We start from the raw sequence: 12,328 nt of genomic DNA, 5'->3' as shown, positions 1-12,328 counted from the left end.
TTCACAATGGCCACAAGTGCTGAATCAACTTCTCATCTTCTCCACTGTAAAGTCTTTCATGTGACAAGTTCAATGGAACTTCATTCTGTGTCGTGTTGGTTGATTTTTGAATAAATTGTTATTTACTTCAATAATGAAATAATAACACAATATTGTGATGAAGCAGCTTATTTCACTTTTGGAAACCAGAAGAGGTTCGGAAACATCCAGTACAATTCATCATCAATTTCTCCTGAGGGAGCAAACTCTGTCTTCCCTCATTTTACAGTACATTACCCTAACATGACATACAGAAGAAGAGAAAACAAGCTTATAAGCCTCATGAACAAAATGGTTACCAGATGTACTCCAGTTGCCCCATTTATCCAAATCATGGAAATTATAACTCCTAAAGGTAAATAGCAACCAGGGGTGGAAAAGGCGAGTGACTCAGCTACAAAACATGCTGAAACACTGAAGGGACTCTTGTCAAGGCTGTTTAGTCACTGTGCACGGGCTGCGCCGAACAAAGTCTGATTTTTCCATTTTTCCACCGGGCTTAAAATATATTTTTAGTTCATGAATATGGATGACAAAGTTATTGTGGAGTTGCTATGGCTACCAGGCTCAGCATTAATGATTTCCATCTGTCAATTAAAGACACCCATTGAGATTTCAATGGTGGGCATTGTTCAGTCCGATTGGAGAGTCAAAGAACCACCAGGGGTGGGAGGCTGTGTGGCTTCCCTTAGCAACGAGAGAGGGAGGTGTGATACACCAGAAGCTAGTTACAGCACAGCAATTACTGTTGGAAAAACTGTTTGTCCCAGCCTCGTTTTGTGCAAGAGCCCAAAAAGTTACTTGGATGATGGATTTACAAAATGTACGAAAGGTTCATGCAAATCTACATTAGGAAAGGTCTTACAAAAGGTTTTCTGTCAATGTTAGGCCTACAAGGGGTTAAATGAATCAGGGTTAATGAGTTAGCGAGCTAAAACAATGTAAACAATCAAAAACAACGGTTTTATTGTTTCACAATACCTCCGTACCACTAAGTTAGCTGGCTAATACATTGCGGTACTGACATGTTGAGTTCACCAAACTGTTAAAACTGCTTTGTGAAACACCTGGATCCATACAATGGAAAAAGTTGAACCATTTTACAAATCAAAATGAAAATATGCATTTCTTATTAGATATTCCCTCCCTGTTTAATGTCTCCTCATCATGCAGGGGTTGTCTGTGAGGGAGGTGCGGTCATGCTCCCCATTGATGCAATGCAGGAAGAGATGTAATAGTGCCTGAGGTTGGCCATGGGAAAGCTCAGAGGAATATTCCAGAAACTGCCTCCAAACCCAAATGGATATGGAAATGTGTGTCCATCACGTGTTTGGCTGTGTTAGTAAGCTTTTTTGTTGAAGTGGTTTTTCACCATAGAAACATTGTAAATCCAACTGAATTTGTTTCAAAAATAAATAATTGAATAATGATTCTTGGACTGAACTTGATTATTCCCTGACTTTTGACTGTTTGCATTTTCTAGTAATCCTTTCATCCAAATAAAAAGTACATAAAAATAAACAACACCAGTTTAGACTGATATTATATTAGCCTACCCTACATGAAGTATGTTTTGTATCATTCTACTTAAAGGTTATCACAAAAGTTATCACTCATGTAGGCTTATTAAAAGCTCTTCAGATGCAAAAATAACTGGTGCCACGAAAATCGAGCACTATTTATTTTTATCGAATAAAACAGTCAAAACATACCAGTCGAAACGGGTGAATGCTGTGCCTCTCAATAGTATTTAATATACTGTCAGGTGGATGATAGTGGTACTACACTACTTATGACTTTTGATATTACGGTAATAGCACATTAAGTGTTATAGGCAGCATTGTGAACTGCAGTAATCCGAGTCCATTTTTATTACTACTGTGCCCGTCGAGAGAGAGAGATCCACTTGACTACAAACGCTTTCAAAAAGGTGTAAGAGCAGAAGCGATCTCACCGCAGAGTTACAGGGTCAGAGAGTCAGAAGGCTAATCCTTAGGGAGAAATCCCAATCATCCAGCAGACCCATTCTGATGAGATTTGTATTGAAGCAAGACAAAAAACAAACAACACAACAGCAATACACTTCTTCATATACAACTAGAGGTGGGGAAAACTTCAATCCATTTGGAGTAACTGTCAACCATTACCAACATATTTTTTTTCCTTTTACAGGCAGGCATGTGAAGAAAATATTTGCATATTTACCAAAGGGCACCATGGGACTGGTACTTCCCCCTTTGGACACATGACTCATATTGTGATTCATGCGTCCAAAAAAACAACAACACTGCCTGTTAAATCAAAATAACAAATAAAATGTGAATTACAAACCTTGATGTCTCTATCTTCATGTATTTGTATCCCATAAGGTAATTAAAGGAATTGTCTAGAGACAGGTGTCCCTCATTCAGGGGCAGCACTCTCTCTCTTTGCCCTTCTCGTGGTCCGAATCACACATAGGACTTGCTAAATTATAAACTTCTTCTAATTATTAGACACATAGCCCATAGCCCATTAGTAAACACATAGCCCACCCAATGTCTCTAATCTTTGTAGTGAGGGTGATCAGGTCTCACCAGGAAGTCAGAACAGAGGTCAGTAGGTTAAAAACAAACAAAATGGCCCGGCCTTACTTAATTTGGGAGCTCCCTCAACAGTTGGATCCAGACACCTTTACACTGGACAGTACACAGTCCCAATAACTGCTCTCCTAAGGCACCTGCCTAAGGAAGCCCCTCAAAGGGAGAGACAGAGAACCATTGGCAAACATAAGAAAAACTTGGTAGCGGACATTCCATAAATCCTGGAAGAAAGAAAATAAACATCTTTATCAGTCCTAAAAAATGGTTAATCTTAATCGAGTTTACTGCATCTTGGGCAGGAAGTCTTGATAAACCCATGCATATACAGAATTATAGTATTATTAGTATTTTGCTCTTACTGTAGTACTGTAGGCCACTCCCGACCGGTCAAGTTATACAGTGCCTGAGTGGTACAACGATCTAAGACACTGCATTACAGTGCAAGCTGTGTTACTACAGATGCTGAACAAGGCACAACAATGGCCGTCCAGACCGTTATGCTGTTCTGCTATTCCAAGTATGTGTAACCAAAGAGAGATACCACGAGTGGGCACAGAATACCAACTGGGATGGATCCCGAGGCAAATGTAGCTTACCAGTGAACCTCCGGGTGTTCATCATTAATACTGTGTCTTAGAAGTTTCTGTCCATGACTGATGCAACCCGAAAAAGTATTAAAGACAGACTTAATGAGTACTTGAGGTCACCGAGACAGTCTGGACATGGCCTGCTCTCCCTTATGTAAGGTATTGGGCACTTTCCCATGTTTACTACAGTATGGACTGTAGGCTATGTTTACTTGTCAGACTGCACAGAAGCCTAATAAACAAATGCAGGTGACATATATCTTCAAAATGCTTTAACTTCTTATTAACAGGATCGATATGACAACAGCCAGTGAAAGTGCAGGGCGCCAAATTCAAACAACAGAAATCTCATAATTAAAATTCCTCAAACATACATGTGTCTTATACCATTTTAAAGGTAATCTTGTTGTTAATCCCAGCAAAGTGTGCGATTTCAAAAAGGCTTTACAGCAAAAGCACCACAAACGATTATGTTAGGTCACCGCCAAATCACAGAAAAACAGCCATTTTTCCAGCCAAAGACAGGAGTCACACAAAGCAGAAATAGAGATAAAATTAATCACTAACCTTTGATGATCTTCATCAGATGACGCTCATAGGACTTCATGTTACACAATACATGTATGTTTTGTTCGGTAAAGTTCATATTTATATAAAAAAATCTCAGTATACATTGGTGCGTTATGTTCAGTAGTTCCAAAAACATTCGGTGATTTTGCAGAGAGCCTCATAAATTTCCAGAATTACTCATAATAAACGTTGATAAAAGATACAAGTGTTACACATGGAATTTTAGATCCACTTCTCCTTAATGCAACCGCTGTGTCAGATTTCAAAAAAGCTTTACGGAAAAAGCAAACCATGCAATAATCTGAGGTCGGTGCTCAGAGCCCAATCAAGACAAAAAGATATCCGCCATATTGTGCAGTCAACAGAAGTCAGAAATAACATTATAAATATTCACTTACCTTTGATGATCTTCATCAGAATGCACTCCCAGGAATCCCAGTTCCACAATAAATGTTTGATTTGTTTGATAATGTCCACCATTTATGTGCAAATAGCTACTTTTGTTAGCGCGTTTGGTAAACAAATCAAACTCAAGAAGCACGTTCACTAGTTGCAGACGAAATGTCAAAAAGTTCCGTTACAGTCTGTAGAAACATGTCAAACGATGTATAGAATCAATCTTTAGGATGTTTTTAACATAAATCTTCAATAATGTTCCAACCGGAGACTTCCTTTTGACTTCAGAAAAAGCAAATGGAACGGGAGCTACCTCCCATGTGAATTCGCTTGACCAGCTCCTGGCACTCTGCCAGACCTCTGACTCCATCCCCTCTCATTCAGCCCCCCTTTACAGTAGAAGCCTCAAAATAGTTTCTAAAGACGGTTGACATCTAGTGGAAGCCTTAGAAAGTGCAACATGACCAATATCCCACTGTATCTTCAATAGGGGCTGAGTTGAAAATCGACCAACCTCAGATTTCCCACCTCCTGGTTGGATTATTTCTCAGGTTTTTGCCTGCCATATGAGTTCTGTTATACTCACAGACATCATTCAAACAGTTTTAGAAACTTCAGAGTGTTTTCCCCAAGTGAGGATGGCTTTCACTTCAGCAGTAATAAATTCATGAACTTCTTTGAGGAAAAGATCATGATCATTAGAAAGCAAATTACGGACTCCTCTTTAAACCTGCGTTTTCCTCCAAATCTCAGCTGTCGTGAGTCTGCGCAACTCTGCCAGGACCTAGGATCAAGAGAGACACTCAAGCTGCACACTGGACCCTATTCTAACTAAACTACTGAAAGAGCTGCTTCCTGTGCTTGGCCCTCCTATGTTGAACATAATAAATGGCTCTCTATCCACCGGACGTGTACCAAACTCACTAAAAGTGGCAGTAATAAAGCCTCTCTTGAAAAAGCCAAACCTTGACCCAGAAAATAAAGAAAAACTATCGGCCTATATCGAATCTTCCATTCCTCTCAATTTTTTTTGAAAAAGCTGTTGCGCAGCAACTCACTGCCTCCCTGAAGACAAACAATGTATACGAAATGCTTCAGTCTGGTTTTAGACCCCATCATAGCACTGAGACTGCACTTGTGAAGGTGGTAAATTACCTTTTAATGGCGTCAGACCGAGGATCTGCATCTGTCCTCGTGCTACTAGACCTTAGTGCTGCCTTTGATACCATCAATCACCACATTCTTTTGGAGAGATTGGAAACCCAAATTGGTCTACACGGACAAGTTCTGGCCTGGTTTAGATCTTCTCTGTCAGAAATATATCAGTTTGTTTCTGTGAATGGTTTGTCCTCTGACAAATCAACTGTACATTTCGGTGTTCCTCAAGGTTCCGTTTTAGGACCACTATTGTTTTCACTATATATTTTACCTCTTGGGAATGTCATTCGAAAACATAATGTTAACTTTCACTGCTATGCGGATGACACACAGCTGTACATTTCAATGAAACATGGTGAAGCCCCAAAATTGCCTTCGCTAGAAGCCTGTGTTTCAGACAGAAGGAATTGGATGGCTGAAAACGTTCTACTTTTAAACTCGGAAAAAACAGAGATGCTAGTTCTAGGTCCCAAGAAACAAAGATATCTTCTGTTGAATCTGACAATTAATCTTGATGGTTGTAAAGTCGTCTCAAATTAAACTGTGAAGGACCTCGGCGTTACTCTGGAACCTGATCTCTCTTTTGACGAACATATCAAGACTGTTTCAAGGACAGTTTTTTTCCATCTAAAAATCTGAAACTGCCTGTCCAAAAATGATGCAGAAAAATTAATCCATGCTTTTGTTACTTCTAGATTAGACTACTGCAATGCTCTACTTTCTGGCTACGCACTAAATAAACTTCAGTTACTGCTAAATACGGCTGCTAGAATCCTGACTAGAAGCAACATTTTTTATCATATTACTCCAGTGCTAGCCTCCCTACACTGGCTTCCTACTGTCATGACTGTCCTGTTCAGGTCAGGTTACAGGAGACCACAACCCTACAGATTATCTCTCACCCCCAACAGAGGAGGAGAGATCTAGGGGTCTGAAGATGTGGGGGTTTTATGACCCCTCACGCCCATGGTAATTCAGACAACATTCCTTTGTCCCTCTCACTATGGAGAACCAGCCTCAGAACTTTAAACATGCAATAAAGGGACTTTGGAACAATGGTTTCCGTCAACTACAATGGTGGTCATGACGATAGATGGAATATGAAAATGTATGTCATTTTTGTTCTGTTATTAAAGGTTAATAGATAACGTTATTATGAAAACATTGTAACGTTAAGAGTTTTCCTCGTATATGCTTGATGTTTATACATTGTACGTTGTGTGGAAAATGTCCAAATCAAAGAGAATGTTTCGGTAAAGATGTGAAGTTAGTTGTCTAAAATTGGATTTGAGTAAAATCTATACCTTCGCCTTAAACTTGGTACGCCCAGAGAATTGCCCTGAAGGCGGTTACGCCCACTTCTGACCCGAGGGTATAAAACCTGTGAGTGCAGAATTAACAGATTAGACTAAGTGACCCGAGCTGCAGCCAAAGGTCTAAAAGGTCAACGAACCCAAAACGCAACAAGTTTGAAGACAAAGAAATATTTTTCTACCCAAGCTACGGATGAGTAGCGGTGTCTAAGCGGGTGAATTCAAGCCGAACCACCTAGCCTCCACTCCTCATCGAATCGTGGTATCTACACTCTTTTATTCCTACGCTGTGAGCTCTGAGCCACAGAGCTTTCTGTTCTCCGAAGATCCCTTCCAGAGCAAGGGCAAGGGAACAGGCCAGTAAGCCAAGAAGGACACTGACATCGTGAGGACAACTAGAGAGGTGCGCAGGAGAAGTGCGTCATTGAGCAGCCTGAACGGTCCACGCGGGAAATCCAACGAGACCTTCCACACGTAATTACATCATTATATTCTGACTCATAAGAGCGGCAGTTTGGGGCAAGGCTAACGTTAGAATAAGCATAGCTGATTTCACCCAAATGTATATTCCTCTCGGGTACTTTCTCTCTTTCTCTCTCTTTTAAATCCCCATTTTGGGTAACACGCGCCATAGTGTGTTGGCCCGTTATACTAAGTTCTAATCAATAGCCTAGAATGTGTTTTTGTGCATGTGTATCTTTTATCATCATTTTAGCTTTTTAGTAAATAAACATTCAACTAAGATTGGTGTGCTACGAATTCATTAGTGAGACCCGGGTCCGTGCAGATTCCCGGGCTATACGACGTTCAGAACGAGATTGTTAGAGGCAACTGGTTAATTAGCGGCTGTGGTAAAATCGATATTCTGATATTTTAATTTGGGAAATAGAAACTCAATAAAAACTAGTTTTCCCATGGTGCCCCAGGTTAATGAGTTAATAATTGCTTGATTCAGTTAATCACGTAATTAGAAACTTGTAATCATTCGATGAGCAACAGTCGTCACATGAACTAATACAACGTCACGACACTGTTAAGGCAAGGGCTGATTTCAAGGTTTACTGCTAACCTGCAAAGCATTACATGGGCTTGCTCCTACCTATCTTTTCCGATTTGGTCCTGCCGTACATACCTACACGTACGCTACGGTCACAAGACGCAGGCCTCCTAATTGTCCCTAGAATTTCTAAGCAAACAGCTGGAGGCAGAACTTTCTCCTATAGATCTAAAATTTTATGGAATGGTCTGCCTACCCATGTGAGAGACGCAAACTCGGTCTCAACTTTTAAGTCTTTACTGAAGACTCATCTTTTCAGTGGGTCATATGATTGAGTGTAGTCTGGCCCAGGAGTGTGAAGGTGAACGGAAAGGCTCTGGAGCAACGAACCACTCTTGCTGTCTCTGCCTGGCCGGTTCCCCTCTCTCCACTGGGATTCTCTGCCTCTAACCCTATTACAGGGGCTGAGTCACTGGCTTACTGGTGCTCTTTCATGCCGTCCCTAGGAGGGGTGCATCACTTGAGTGGGTTGAGTCACTGACGTGGTCTTCCTGTCTGGGTTGGCGCCCCCCCTTGGGTTGTGCCGTGTCGGAGATCTTTGTGGTCTATACTCGGCCTTGTCTCAGGATGGTAAGTTGGTGGTTGAAGATATCCCTCTAGTGGTGTGGGGGCTGTGCTTTGGCAAAATTGGTGGGGTTATATCCTGCCTGTTTGGCCCTGTCCGGGGGTATCATCGGATGGGGCCACAGTGTCTCCTGACCCCTCCTGTCTCAGCCTCCAGTATTTATGCTGCAGTAGTTTATGTGTCGAGGGGCTAGGGTCAGTTTGTTATATCTGGAGTACTTCTCCTGTCTTATCCGGTGTCCTGTGTGAATTTAAGTATGCTCTCTCTAATTCTCTCTTTCTTTCTCTCTCTCGGAGGACCTGAGCCCTAGGACCATGCCTCAGGACTACCTGGCATGATGACTCCTTGCTGTCCCCAGGCCACCTGGCCGTGCTGCTGCTCCAGTTTCAACTGTTCTGCCTGCGGCTATGGAACCCTGACCTGTTCACCGGATGTGCTACCTGTCCCAGACCTGCTGTTTTCAACTCTCTAGAGACCACAGGAGCGGTAGAGATACTCTTAATGATCGGCTATGAAAAGCCAACTGACATTTACTCCTGAGGTGCTGACTTGCTGCACCCTCGACAACTACTGTAATTATTATTATTTGACCATGCTGGTCATTTATTAAAATTTGACCATCTTGTCCATGTTCTGTTATAATCTCCACCCGGCACAGCCAGAAGAGGACTGGCCACCCCTTATAGCCTGGTTCCTCTCTAGGTTTCTTCCTAGGATTTGGCCTTTCTAGGAAGTTGTTCCTAGCCACCGTGCCTCTACACCTGCATTGCTTGCTGTTTAGGGTTTTAGGCTGGGTTTCTGTACAGCACTTTGAGATATCAGCTGATGTAAGAAGGGCTATATAAATACATTTGATTTGATTTGTGTAAATATAAAATAACCGTAGATAATATTGTAGATCGAAAAACTCACAGAACTGGTTGGGGTATTCTTTCAGACACGCACCTCTTTCACTCTCACACAACTCTCACATCCACATTCACTTAGTACTATTCCCAAGCACACTCGGTAATCTCCCTTATTACCCCATGTGCATATTCAACGATTCTCCTGTCGTTACTTCCTATGCACCATATGTGTCTTTTTATACATATGGAATTGCTATTATCAGTGGCTGCAGACCACGTAGACACTTCTCTAATAAATGCCTACAGACAGCTGTCAGTGGGGCTTTCTATGGCACCATTTCTTGTCCTCACTCTATAAGACTAGCTCCAGCCTTCTTCTGTCATATGTATCACTGCCACGGTTCCTCTGTCTCTACAGTCGCCATAGTCTCTGCAGTATATATACTCTATAGTGTCAATAGTCCGTGTATCTATAGTCTCAGTAGTTTATATAGTCATAAATACTATGGTCCCTATAGATTGTATAGTCTTGCAGCATTTGGAATAACAAACGCATTTTCACACATTCACTCAGTACTTTTTATCCAAATTCCAATTATTATCCACATTTCAATCACTTAACTAATATTTCTTAATTTCCAAATGTCCATTTTTTATTATCCAAATTTCAATCAGCTTAATAGCCAAATTTCAATCCTGTTATTATACCAATTTCAATCAGCTTAATACTTTCCACACTCACACAACTCACATCCACATTCACTTTGTGATATTACTTGACATTGGACTAGTGGTACTCTCCTCCATTTTTATGTTTATATTTTTTAATTTTCATACAAATTCATTTTAATTTATTTGCTGAAATCAGTTGCCGTGTGCCTCAATTGTTCACGGATGTGTCTCTTCCTGGGCAGCTCACAATAAGGGTCTGTTCTGGGCGGGTCTCGTCCTCTTTAGGTCAGATGGGAATTTCCCTAACGCTTCATAAAATGCACCACTGTTTTTCCTCGCAGACCCTCACTGGAATGCTCCGCAGGCAGAATCAATCATCCTGTTCGTTGATGGCAAATTGTTGTGGGAATTCTACACAGGCAATCCCGTTAGTTCTCTTATGTACTGCTTACACAGAAAGTAATATTTGCATGATTTAGCTTAGTCATTATTCATAATTAATTGATAATTAAAGTTTTTTTCATTGGTGTGACCGACCAATACAGGGTCATGCATGTGACAGACCAATACCTCACGAGGCTTCTTCTCTCAAAGCTGAGACCTTGACACTTAGATATCTTTCATTCTCAAAACAAGGGTCTGGCCATACTGCCAAATTGTATTTACTGATAGCAAGGATTTGTTCAATCAGTCATTTGCATGAACACAAAAATTGGTAAATAGAAAAGCACAAAAATTAAATTTCCACTTGAGATTGATAACTTGATGTGGGCAGGTTTTGTAACGTTTTTTCACAAATTTTCTGGCACAAAGTCTGCAGTCTCCGTGGATTACTCCCCACACAGCCAGAGACTTATGCCTCATTCAGAACAACTGGGGACTCAACAAATAAAAACTAGCTCCAACTGGATTTTTGTTTTCTGAACGGTCATCCAACACGGAATTCCAAGTCAGAAACTCAGGCATCTTTCTAGAGCTCAGACTTTCTGACATGAAGATCACCGACGTCGTGATTTGACCTTGTTTTTTCCCCCAGAGTTCCCAGTTGTCTTGAAAGCACCAAGGAGACACAGCGCCTCCCTAGCAAGAAAAAAATATTTGGGAAACTCACACTTGACCCTCTGATTGGACCAGCAAACATTCAATCATCACAGGTCGGGTGAGCTAAGGATCAGATTTCTGATTTGCTGTACACCTATAGGATCAGGTGCAGCACAAACATCAAATTATAGGAAAGAGAGGATTACCATATTAAATCTGCAGTTCCCCAAAAATTTGGTGATCAAGAATATGAACTGTTTACTTTGCAAACTCTCCAGCAATGGGGCATCAAGCAACAAGTACTAGCATAGGCCTGCTTGTCTTTTGTTATGTCAAAATTGCTAGAAATGGATAACTTACTTATGAAGCTTCCATTTGGAATTTGTTGTTAAAATGAATTATTACTTTGGCGAAGACGCACCATAGGCATGTACATAGCCACTTGCAGTCTCCAAACTCCCACCAGTGGAGAGTGCTTTGTTCTCCTGTTGAAATGTTTGCTGTTGCTTTCACACGTTTAAATGCATATGTGGTAAATCTATACTGAACAAAAATATAAACGGAACATGTTAAGTGTTTTCAATCAAATTTTGTGCAGAAATTTGTTTCCAATCTGTAAGTAAACATTTATCCTTAGGCAAGATAATCTATACCCCTGACAGATGTGGCATATCAACAAGCTGATTAAACAGCATGATCATTACGCAGGTGCACCTTGTGCTGGGGATAAGAAAAGGCCACTCTAAAGTGTGCAGTTTTTTACAACACAATGCCAGAGCTGTTGCCAGAGAATTAAATGTTAATTTCTCTACCATAAGCCGCCTCCAACGTCATTTTAGAGAATTTGGCAGTACATCCAACCGGCCACTGGAGACCACGTGTAACCATACCAGCCCAGGACCTCCACATACAGCTTCTTCCCCTGCGGGATCATCTGCTGAGGGGGAGGAGCAGGTGCTGAGGAGTATACCTGTCTGAAATAAAGCCCTTTTGAGGGGAAAATTGGCTGGACCTGGCTCTCAAGTGGGTGGGTCTATGCCTTCCCAGGTCCACTAATGGCTGGGCCACTGCCCAGTCATGTGAAATCCATATATTAGGGCCTAATGAATTTATTTCAATTGACGGATTTCCTTATATGAACAGTAACTCAATAAAATGTTAGAAATTGTTACATGTTGAATTTATAGTTTTGTTCAGTATATACTGTATTCCATATAATCATACAATAATTGCTAGCGTTTCATCATTCCATCCGTACCGTTTATTGCAAAACTCTTTCATGTTATACGATACATTTTCATTTCCCATTTCTTACCCTCTGAGTGGGCGTAATGTTTATTGTGCACGTGTATGTTCACAAGACTCATGAGGTAGAAGTTTATTTAATTCAATGTATCGTTTCCTTTGTTCACATTTCCACTTGTGGTTCTAAAGGGAAGAAAACTAAAATATAAATTCAATAGGCAACCATTTCTAAGATAATACTGAGTTACAGTTCAT

Source organism: Salvelinus alpinus, chromosome 14 (assembly GCF_045679555.1).
Source record: "Salvelinus alpinus chromosome 14, SLU_Salpinus.1, whole genome shotgun sequence".
In the NCBI taxonomy this organism is placed as follows: Eukaryota; Metazoa; Chordata; class Actinopteri; order Salmoniformes; family Salmonidae; genus Salvelinus; species Salvelinus alpinus.
Note: the sequence above shows the minus strand (reverse complement) of the source record.